Here is an 11,192-nt window from a genome sequence, read left to right as displayed (position 1 = left end):
GCAAAAAAAGAAAAAAAGTTTTTATTTTTATTTTTATGAAAACTTTTTGCAAAGTGCCACGGACCCCCATTTGAGAACCACTGAGTTAGAGCACAGTGTGAACTCATTGTAGGTGACCTCAACTCAAACTCCTACAATGTTGTTTGACCTTGATATGTTTTTTAATCCATCTGAGCCCACATTTCCCCAATACTTTCAACACAAAGTGATGTGATGCACTTGACTCAGGCTCATCTGAAACGTGGGAATCTGGAGCGTCGAACCAGGTATGGCATGAAAAGATTGATCGAGAAGAAAATCAATCACAATCTTTTGATCACAACTTGTTTGTATATTTACGAAGTTCATATATTTAAACGAATTTCTTTTTAAATTTGATGTGAGACAAACTACCTGGCATTGTAAATCATAAATAATTTATTTAGATTTGCTTGATGGGGCGGCTGTGGCTCAGGAGGTAGAGCGCGTCGTCCACCAACCAGAAGGTCGGTGGTTCGATCCCTGGCTCCTCCAGTCCACATGTCGAAGTGTCCTTGGGCAAGACACTGAACCCCAAATTGCTCCCGATGGCTGTGCCAGCACCCTGCGTGGCAGCTGGCCGCCTTCGGTGTGTGAATGGGTGAATGTAGGCACATTGTAAAGCGCTTTGGATAAAAGCGCTGTATAAATGCAGTCCATTTCCATTTACCATTTGCACAATCAAGTAAGACTTCTGTTGAGGTTGCACAGGCTCATAAATGCAGTTTTTGCACACTATAATAAAACGACTCTTAGTGAAAACATTTCCTAGGTTTGATCAAATGAAGACTGGTTGTTCTCATATGGATTCAGAACTGATTCACATCCTAATGTCAGTGTGGTGATTTTGGATAATTAGTTTTTGACTGTAAAAGACCAAGCTGTGAACAAACTGAATCAACTGTTGACGGGTTATCCAGCATCCAATATGGTGGTGCACAGGAATTTTAGGCCATCTTTGTTTCTAAAAACATTGTATCTCTCAATCCACACAGAATAATTTGGCAAAATACATTTTATTTATATAGCACTTCTGATCTTGTTCGCTCTTAAAAGCGGAGTTTGCAATGTACTTTATCATAAGGCAAAAATAAAAGAATTGTAAATACAAATGAGTTAAAAATTGGGAAGCACATTGTAAAGGTAATTCAAAAATAAAAGCATCCAAGAAAATTACATTGTAAAAACATTATGCAAAACTACAGTAGGTTGATGGAAGTGTGAGATGTGATTTGAAAGATCATATTGAAGTAGCTTATCTAAGTTCCTCAGGCAGATGTTGCATGGTCTAGTCTTACTAACTAAAATCACTTAAGTCTTGAGTCGAGACTGAAGAAAAGAGGAGCTGTTAAATCTACACTTCTACTGAATGCTTAACAAATACTGATCCTGGTCCCAACAGACATTCTTGTTCTGAAGCTATGACAACAATAGATTACAAAGTGCTTTACAAACGATAAAACACAATCTCTTAAAAGGAGCATTTCACGTTCTCTGTGTGAATGACAATGACAGTCTTGGTGTGAGGTGTAAAGTCACAATATGTTTTCATTTGAGATGACACATAATGTTAGAAGTCAATCACTTTTTCACAGACCCAGTAGTGCCCTGAGTCACACCTGTCATCATTCCAGCTGTTTAGTTCTTGAGACGAATAAGTGTGAACACAGTCCTCTTTTTGCATAGAGTCATTGGGCTCACCTGTCTCCCAGAACCTGTTTAAGAAAGAAAAGAGTCAACTGTACTTGATGGAAAATCAGAAGCACGATGCATCATCAGGCCAACCTGTTCACTGACTGGTAAGACTGAAGAATGGATGTCTTACCTTGTGCTGTTCAGACGTGTCCCATCCACCCATTTCCAGATTCCCTCCTCATCCCTGTCACTCAAACCAATCCATATTCTCTTGTCCAAGGAAGCGATGAATTTCTGTTGAATTGTTGAAAAGACAAATGACATCAACACACACTTCACACAAAATCAAACAGGAACTGGATGGGGGGGGGAGTGTTTTGCCACTTTTCCCTTTACCTGTTCTTCTTCACTGTTTATGATGACCAGGTCTCCTCCTCTCTGTATACAGTCCTGCCTGCTGTCAGCCCAGCTCTTTGCATCATTAGAGACGTAGTAAAAACTGTTGCTGAATGATTTACATCCATCTTTACAGAAATGCTCTGCAAGAGGAGAGGATGTTAAGAGTGAGCAGCAAATAAAAGCACAAAAGCATATGCATTCAAATGTACAGTACATGCACGCTCATATACTCTCTCTCTCACACACACACACACACACACACACACACACACACACACACACACACACACACACACACACACACACACACACACACACAGAAACACAGGCAGAAAACACAGACAGACTCACTGAGAGTCTTTCTGTTTTCAGCCCAGGTCTTGTTGAGGGTCTGCAGTTTGTCGAGCGTCTCTTCTAAGATGGCAGCTTTTGTATCTGCACAGGAAATACAAACAATGGTGGACTTTAGGTAGAAACAAATGTGCACAACATCTTCTAGCTTTATACAGAAATGCTCTGCAAGAAGAGAGGATCTGAAGAGTGAGCAGCAAAATAAAGCACAAATTTACAGTAGGCTACATGCGCGCTCCGCTCATGTAAATACACACACACACACACACACACACACACACACACACACACACACACACACACACACACACACACACACACACACACACACACACACACACACACACACACACACACACTCACACAAAATGGATGCTTAAGAGTGCAAACCTCTTGAGGAAGTGAATGCCTCAAAGTGGACCCTAAGGCCGAGGAGAAGACACATGAGCACCAGCACCAAAGCCAGTAGGAGGAGAAGACACATGATCAGCAGACACACTGTAGTCACCCTGCAGGGCTTCATCACTGACTGGACAACATCACCTGTAGGAAAACAGGCCATCATGGTTTAGAGAGGAACTGCTACACAGCTACTGAATATTGCTGTTCATAGCATGACTCGTCATTTTGTGGTTTTACTCTGTGTGTGTGTGTGTGTGTGTGCGTGCGTGTGTGTGTGAGTGCGTGTGTGTGTGTGTGTAAGAGAGCGAGAGATAGTGCTATATGGGCATTGTTTGGGACACACTAGTTTACCAAACAATTCCCAATACAAGTTTAACTACATCTTGACCACTCTCAAAGGAATTATCTTGTCAAACTAAAACTACGCCCAAAAAGTACTTCAACTACATCCAAACTACATCACAGGAAATTATCACAATATGAGTCTGGAATCCAATATTGTTACATGGAGGTACAACTGAACGGACACTGAGTAAAGTGTAAAGTAGGTGTGTTTGATTTCGTATTGGCCAAACCTCACTTATGCAGCCCGAGGATGTGTTTTAAGGAGATGATAGGGAGCAATAGTTGAGGTGGAATCAGGAAAATGTTAAGTTTCTAGGGAAACTCACAGTATTTGATGGCAGACATCTTGATCACAAACCACAGGTGATTTAATTAAATAACAGGCGACTGTCATTACTGTCAATGACAAGCGTGGCCAATGAGCTGTGGCAATGTGCCATATGGTATGGCAACAAAAAGTCACACGAATACTATGAATATGTAGTTTGTAATAAACTACCTAAATGACTAAAATTAGGCCTAATTAAATACTGAAAAAGCTACTGAGATTTGAATGTAGTTAAAACTATCTAGTGCCAAACTACTACATGTAATTAACTTAACTTAACGCTGGCTATGGGTGAGTTGGTGAAGAATGAGACCTGATTGTGTGTGTGTGTGTGTGTGTGTGTGTGTGTGTGTGTGTGTGTGTGTGTGTGTGTGTGTGTGTGCGTGCGTGTGCGTGTGTGTGTGTGTGTGTGCACGTGCGTGTGCGCACACGTGTGTGTGTTACTCACTTAGCCGCTTATCTTGTGTCTTCTTCTCTTTTGATGTATTTGATCTGGGGTCACGACCCCCACAATTGTCTACATTTTCATAGATATCCATCTCCTCCACCTGGTCGCTCCCTCCAGCTGTGTTTAAGGCCCTCTCTTCCCTCGGTCTTTGGCGGTCCTCTTCTTCCACAGGATCTTCATCATCGTCGATGTGAACGTGCTCAGACATCTCCATCTTCTGTCTCAATCATCAATCACTGACATATCTGGACTTATTTTCAGTTTGCATTCATTTTTTGTGATCTAAGTCAAAGTAAAGCCTGTGTTTCCTCGCTCCATCCCTTCACTATCATGTGTCTCTGTGCAGCTTCTATACAATAGTGTCTGCTCATTTCCTCATCACCTCTCTATAAGTGACACTTTTTATTAGACTATTTTTAGCCTGGGTGCTGTGGCCGACCAATCACACAGCTCACAGGAAGCTGTTTGAACAGGAAACACTCATTGTGGCAGTTAAGATATTTGTTATAGTTCTAATTGTTGTGAGACACATAAACTACATGGCATTGTAAATCTGCTCTTCATTTGAAATCTATGCATCCATGCATTCATAAAGACATATGATATCATAAATGAATCAATCTATTTATAGAGTTGCCATGTCATGTGAGACTTATGTTCAAGTTGCACATGCTCAGAATGCAGTTTTTGCACACTATGCTAAAACTGACTTTTCATAAAAGCATAGAGGCTTGATCAAATGAAGACTGCTTGTTCTCATATGGTTTCAGAACTGATTCACATCCTCATGTCAGCGTGGTGATTTTGGCTAAGTAGTTTTTGAGTGTAAAAGACCAAGCTGTGAACAAACTGAATCAACTGTTGATGGTTCAGCATCCAATAATATGGTGGTGCACTGCACAGGAATTATAGGCAATCATAGCGTGTTTCTAAAAACATTGTCTCTCAATCCACACAGAATAATTTGGCAAAATATATTTTATTTATAGAGCACTTCTGATCTTGTTCGCTCTTAAAAGCAGAGTTTGCAATGTACTTTATCATAAGGCAAAAATGAAAGAGTTGTAAATACAAATGAGTTAAAAATTGGGAAGCACATTGTAAAGGTAATTAAAAAATAAAAGCATACAAAAAAATTACATTGTAAAAACATTATGCAAAACTACAGTAGGTTGATGGAAGTGTGAGACGTGATTTGAAAGATCATATTGAAGTAGCTTATCTAAGTTCCTCAGGCAGATGTTGCATGGTCTAGTCTTACTAACTAAAATCACTTTAAGTCTTGAGTCGAGACTGAAGAAAAGAGGAGCTGTTAAATCTACACTTCTACTGAATGCTTAACAAATACTGATCCTGGTCTAAACAGCCATTCTTGTTCTGAAGCTATGACAACAATAGATTACAAAGTGCTTTACAAACAATAAAACACAATCTCTTAAAAGGAGCATTTCACCTTCTCTGTGTGAATGACAATCAATCTTGGTGTGAGGTGTAAAGTCACAATATGTTTTCATTTGAGATGACACATAATGTTAGAAGTCAATCACTTTTTCACAGACCCATTGTTGGAATAAGTCACAACTGACATCATTCCAGCTGTATAGTTGTTGAGGCCAATACGTGTGAACACAGTCCTCTTCATTATAAGCACTACTGGGCTGATCTTTGCCCCAGAACCTGTTTAAGAAAGAAAAGAGTCAACTGTACTTGATGGAAAATCAGAAGCACAATGCATCATCAGGCCAACCTGTTCACTGACTGGTAAGACTGAAGAATGGATGTTTTACCCTGTGCTGTTCAGACGTGTCCCATCCACCCATTTCCAGATTCCCTCCTCATCCCTGTCACTCAAACCAATCCACATCCTGTTGTCCTTGTTCAAGGAACTGATGAATTTCTGTTGAATTGTTTAAAAGACAAAATGACATCAACACACACTTGTGAAGCACTGTGGAGAGTAACAGAACTAAACACAAGAGATTCCAAAGAGATTTTTTTTTTTTTTTTTTTTTTTTTTACAATCAAACAGGAACTGGGAGGGGGGGGGGTTTGCCACTTTTCCCTTTACCTGTTCTTCTTCACTGTTTATGATGACCAGGTGTGCTCCTCTCTGTATACAGTCCTGCCTGCTGTCCTCCCAGTTCTTGTAATCATTAGAGATGTAGTAAACTCTGTTGCTGAATGATGTACATCCATCTTTACAGAAATGCTCTGCAAGAGTTGAGGATGTTAAGAGTGAGTAGCAACTAAAAGCACAAATGCATTATGCACTCAAATGTACAGTACATGCACGCTCATATACTCTCACACACACGCACACAACCCCCCCCCCCCCCCCCCCCCACACACACACACACACACACACACACACACACACACACACACACAGACACACACACACACACACACACACACACACACACACACACACACACAGAATCACAGGCAGAATAAGACAGACTCACTGAGGCTCTGCAGTTTGTTGAGCGTCTCTTCTAAGATGCCATCAGCTTTTGTATCTGCAGGAAATCCAAAGCAGTGTTGGACGTTAGGTAGAAACAAATGTGCAAAATGGATGCTGAAGAATGTTAATCTCTTATGTGATAGAGGAAGTGAATGCCTCACAGTGGACCACAACGCCTATGAGGGCAGCCAGTAGGAGAAGACACATCATCAGCAGACACACTGTAGTCGCCCTGCAGCGCTTCATCATGGGCTGGATAACAACACCTGTAAGAACAAAACAGGCCAGGTAGAGGATAGATTCTCTGCCCGAACCTGAGCCCTCTATTACTCGGGCTCGGGTTGAGCCGGGCTCGTGCTCAGCGCTCGTTGTCAGATATAATACATTTTAATATATAATTGGTGTGATAATCAAAATGTTATAACATTGTAACATTAAAACCTTATGTATTCATAGTGAACAGACAACATGGGTATAGTTTAGAAATAATAAGCCAACTTATTAAGAATATTTCAGGTTTGAGCCAGGGTTGTGCCCATAAATGCAGCCAATGGGATGGGCCAGGTCAGGTCAAGCTTGGTTGTTTTGGGTCGTCTACGGCCAGGTCATGGTTTAGTAACACAAGCACCAGAGGGACTGTTACACAATTACTGAATATTGCTGTTCATTGCACAGCGTGTGTGTGTGTGTGTGTGTGTGTGTGTGTGTGTGTGTGTGTGTGTGTGTGTGTGTGTGTGTGTGTGTGTGTGCGCGTGCGTGCGTGCGTGCGTGCGCGTGCGCGTGCGTGTGTGTGTGTGTGTGTGTGTGTAAAGCTTGCTTACTTGCTGTGCCGCGAAGGGCAAGGAGGAGCGAGGGGGCCGCAAGCGTCAAATGACGTCAATGTGTTGGGCGCGACCTCCGTAGGCCGCCCACCGCGTACCTGAAGACTTTTCTCACAGCGCGACCTCCGCACGGCTTCTCTCCCAACATGGACGCTTTCGAGCCACTGAGCCCTGAACACTGAGCTGTGTTTTCATCACATTTCTTGACCCATGTGGTAGGCTGAACTTTGATTTGCAACTGTTCGTTTTTAGTCATTTCATCAAGTAAATGTGTTGTGTTGAGAGCATGATTGAGAGAGATTAAAAGCAGCACAGAGTAGGCTATCAGGGCTGAGAACTGAAACGGCTATTCAGTAAAAACAAGTTTGGTGATTCATTCATGTGCTGATATACGGTCATTTGAAAGTGAAAGCACACTCAGTACTGCACATAATAGCGTTTCATTGCGACTTTTCACGGGCTGTTCTCACTATTTTACCATTGTACAATGTAAATGCTGATCACTTGGCTGCCATTCTGAGTATAAAAGCATTTGCCCCAGCGCGAGGTCAGCACGTGACTCGCGGAGCTCTGCCTCGCGGAGCCTTCCTCGAGTATAATGAGCCCTTTACTCACCTAGCTGCTGATCTGGTGTGTTCCTTGTATTTAATCTGGGGTCAGGACAGCGATAGTTGTCTGCACTTTCATAGATGACCACTATCCTCTCCTCAGCCTCGTCGCTCCCTCCAGCTGTGATTAAGGCCGTCTGTCTTAGACGCTCCTCTTCTTCCAGAGTATCTTCATTGTCGTAGATGTGAACGTGCTCAGACATCTCCATCTTCTGTCTCAATCATCAGCTACTTGGTATATCCAGACTCGTTTTCAGTTTGCTGCTTTTTCTTCATTCTAAACTAAAACACAAGCATTGATTTGTGATCTATGTGAAAGTAAAGCTTGGTCTTCCCTTGCTCCACCCAGTATCATGCGTCTCTCTGCAGATACTACAGTTTCTGTGTGTGTGTGTGTGTGTGTGTGTGTGTGTGTGTGTGTGTGTGTGTGTGTGTGTGTGTGTGTGTGTGTGTGTGTGTGTGTGTGTGTGTGTGTGTGTGTGTGGTGGGTGGGTGGGTGGCTGGTGTGTCTGTATCACTCGCTTGTGTTTTCTCTTTTGGTGTATAGTTGTCTGTCTGTCTGAGTGTGTGTGTGTGGGGGGGGGACTGCTGTGGCTGATCTATCACCCAACTTACAGGAAGTGGTTGGTTTCAACAGGAAATACTCAGTGGGAGGACGGTTTTCTTGCACAATAAGAATAAATACAGAAGAAACAAATGATCACTGTCCAAAAACTTATCTGCACAGGAATTGGTGTGAATTAGATTTAAACACTCAAGTGAGATTTCTTTTGAGGTTGCACATGCTCATAAATGCAGTTTTTGCACACTATAATAAAACGGACTCTTAGTGAAAGCATTTCCTAGGCTTGATCAAATGAAGACTGGTTGTTCTCATATGGATTCAGAACTGATTCACATCCTCATGTCAGCATGGTGATTTTGGCTAATTAGTTTTTGACTGTAAAAGACCAAGCTGTGAACAAACTGAATCAACTGTTGACGAGTTATTCAGCATCCAATATGGTGGTGCACAGGAATTTGAGGCAATCTTTGTTTCTAAAAACATTGTATCTCTCAATCCACACAGAATAATTTGGCAAAATACATTTTATTTATATAGCACTTCTGATCTTGTTCGCTCTTAAAAGCAGAGTTTGCAATGTACTTTATCATAAGGCAAAAATAAAAGAATTGTAAATACAAATGAGTTAAAAATTGGGAAGCACATTGTAAAGGTAATTAAAAAATAAAAGCATACAAGAAAATTACATTGTAAAAACATTATGCAAAACTACAGTAGGTTGATGGAAGTGTGAGATGTGATTTGAAAGATCATATTGAAGTAGCTTTTCTAAGTTCCTCAGGCAGATGTTGCATGGTCTAGTCTTGCTAAATAAAATCACTTTAAGTCTTGAGTCGAGAGTGAAGAAAAGAGGAGCTGTTAAATCTACACTTCTACTGAATGCTTAACAATTACTGATCCTGGTCCCAACAGCCATTCTTGTTCTGAAGCTATGACAAAAATAGATTACAAAGTGCTTTACAAACAATAAAACACAATCTCTTAAAAGGAGCATTCCAGGTTCTCTGTGTGAATGACAATGACAGTCTTGGTGTGAGGTGTAAAGTCACAATATGTTTTCATTTGAAATGACACAATGTTAAAAGTCAATCACTTTTTCACAGATCCAGTGGTGCCCTGAGTCACACCTGTCATCATTCCAGCTGTTTAGTTCTTGAGACCAATAATTGTGAACACAGTCCTCTTTTTGGATATAGTCATTGGGCTCACCTGTCCTCCAGAACCTGTTTAAGAAAGAAAAGAGTCAACTGTACTTGATGGAAAATAAGAAGCACGATGCATCATCAGGCCAACCTGTTCACTGACTGGTAAGACTGAAGAATGGATGTCTTACCCTGTGCTGTTCAGACGTGTCCCATCCACCCATTTCCAGATTCCCTCCTCATCCCTGTCACTCAAACCAATCCAGTTGTACTTGTTCAAGGAATTGATGAATTTCTGTTGAATTGTTGAAAAGACAAATGACATCAACACACACTTCACACAAAATCAAACAGGAACTGGATGGGGGGGGGAGTGTTTTGCCACTTTTCCCTTTACCTGTTCTTCTTCACTGTTTATGATGACCAGGTCTCCTCCTCTCTGTATACAGTCCTGCCTGCTGTAATCCCAGCTCTTGTCATCATTAGAGACGTAGTAAAAACTGTTGCTGAATGATGTACGTGTACATCCATCTTTACAGAAACGCTCTGCAAGAGGAGAGGATGTTAAGAGTGAGCAGCAAATAAAAGCACAAAAGCATTATGCACCCAAATTAGGATCTCCTGCCTGAGGCCGCAGCCCCCCACGATAACACAATGGAGGGAGAAGGTCAAAGGGCGTTTCACACCGGTGGGGATCTCCGTGCGAATAATCGGCACGGACATTTGCATTTTTTTTTAAATTAGTTGTAATTGAAGCTTGTCACTGCAGCCAAACATTCGTGTGGCATTTTATTTTTCCGGATGGACATTGACGTCTGCACGGAAATGCCTGTGGAAAATACGTTTGACCAATGAAATCCTTTGTTTACAGCTGATGTCATACCTCCACTACTCTTGCCAAACCCGGCTCATCAATTTGGTTTCTCAACATCCAATTTTATTTTATATGACAAACACCATCAACACCGAAATCAAGGACAATAGATCTTCAGATCGCCCAGCAGCTGGGATCCACTGAAGATGGTAATGTAGCTGTTATGTAACGAATTCCTACTTGCTAACGTTGTAAACCACTGTTGTAAATGGATGGAGCTAACGTTAGCCACTTGTACCCAAGTGCTAACTAGCAGTTCAGCAGCAAATTTGGGGTCCGCGGCGCTGCTACTGCCTCCATTTTCTCTTCTCATTGTTTTTTCAGCTGACGGAAATTTCCCTGCCTCCAGTTTCTTTTCATGGCTCGTCTCGCTGCTGTGTCTGTCTGTCTGTCTGATGTTCACGACTAGTAGCTAGCTTGCGGGTAGGCGGTGCTGTCCTACTAGAGAGCCCGGGCGAGACACTACTGGTTACACTGAACACTGTTTTTCCGCTGCGGAAAATGAATGAAACTGCGAATAATTCGCACCGGACCTGTGTGCATAGGTTGCAATGCGGAAAATTCGCACAGAATTTCGTACCACATTCCACATCTGCATTCGCACCGCATCTGTGTGAAACGGCCTTTAGGAGGTCTACCGAATGGAAGAAATAACCGCAAGGTTACAACTAAAGGCAGATGTATTCATGGATAGATGGTTCCCACTTTTCACTTTTTTTTTCTTTAACTGATGTGATCTAGGGGCAATGATCGTTTTTCTTTTTTCTTTTTAATATGGGCACCTCTGCTTCC

General features: G+C 41.8%; 1 long non-coding RNA gene across 1 annotated transcript; it reads right to left on the bottom strand.

The window, feature by feature from the left end:
- Positions 1–4,978: 4,978 nt before the first annotated feature.
- On the bottom strand, positions 4,979–6,121 carry LOC310798560. Its single transcript, XR_014553773.1, has 3 exons — positions 5,995–6,121; positions 5,714–5,823; positions 4,979–5,603 (listed from the first exon to the last, which is right to left on the bottom strand). It is a non-coding gene; the product is annotated as an uncharacterized lncRNA (long non-coding RNA).
- Between the last annotated feature and the right edge of the window lie 5,071 nt (positions 6,122–11,192).

The sequence above is a fragment of the Poromitra crassiceps genome (genome assembly GCF_964638095.1).
Source record: "Poromitra crassiceps genome assembly, chromosome: 25".
Taxonomy (NCBI): domain Eukaryota; kingdom Metazoa; phylum Chordata; class Actinopteri; order Beryciformes; family Melamphaidae; genus Poromitra; species Poromitra crassiceps.
Note: the sequence above shows the minus strand (reverse complement) of the source record. Positions and strands in the feature narration are given on the sequence as shown.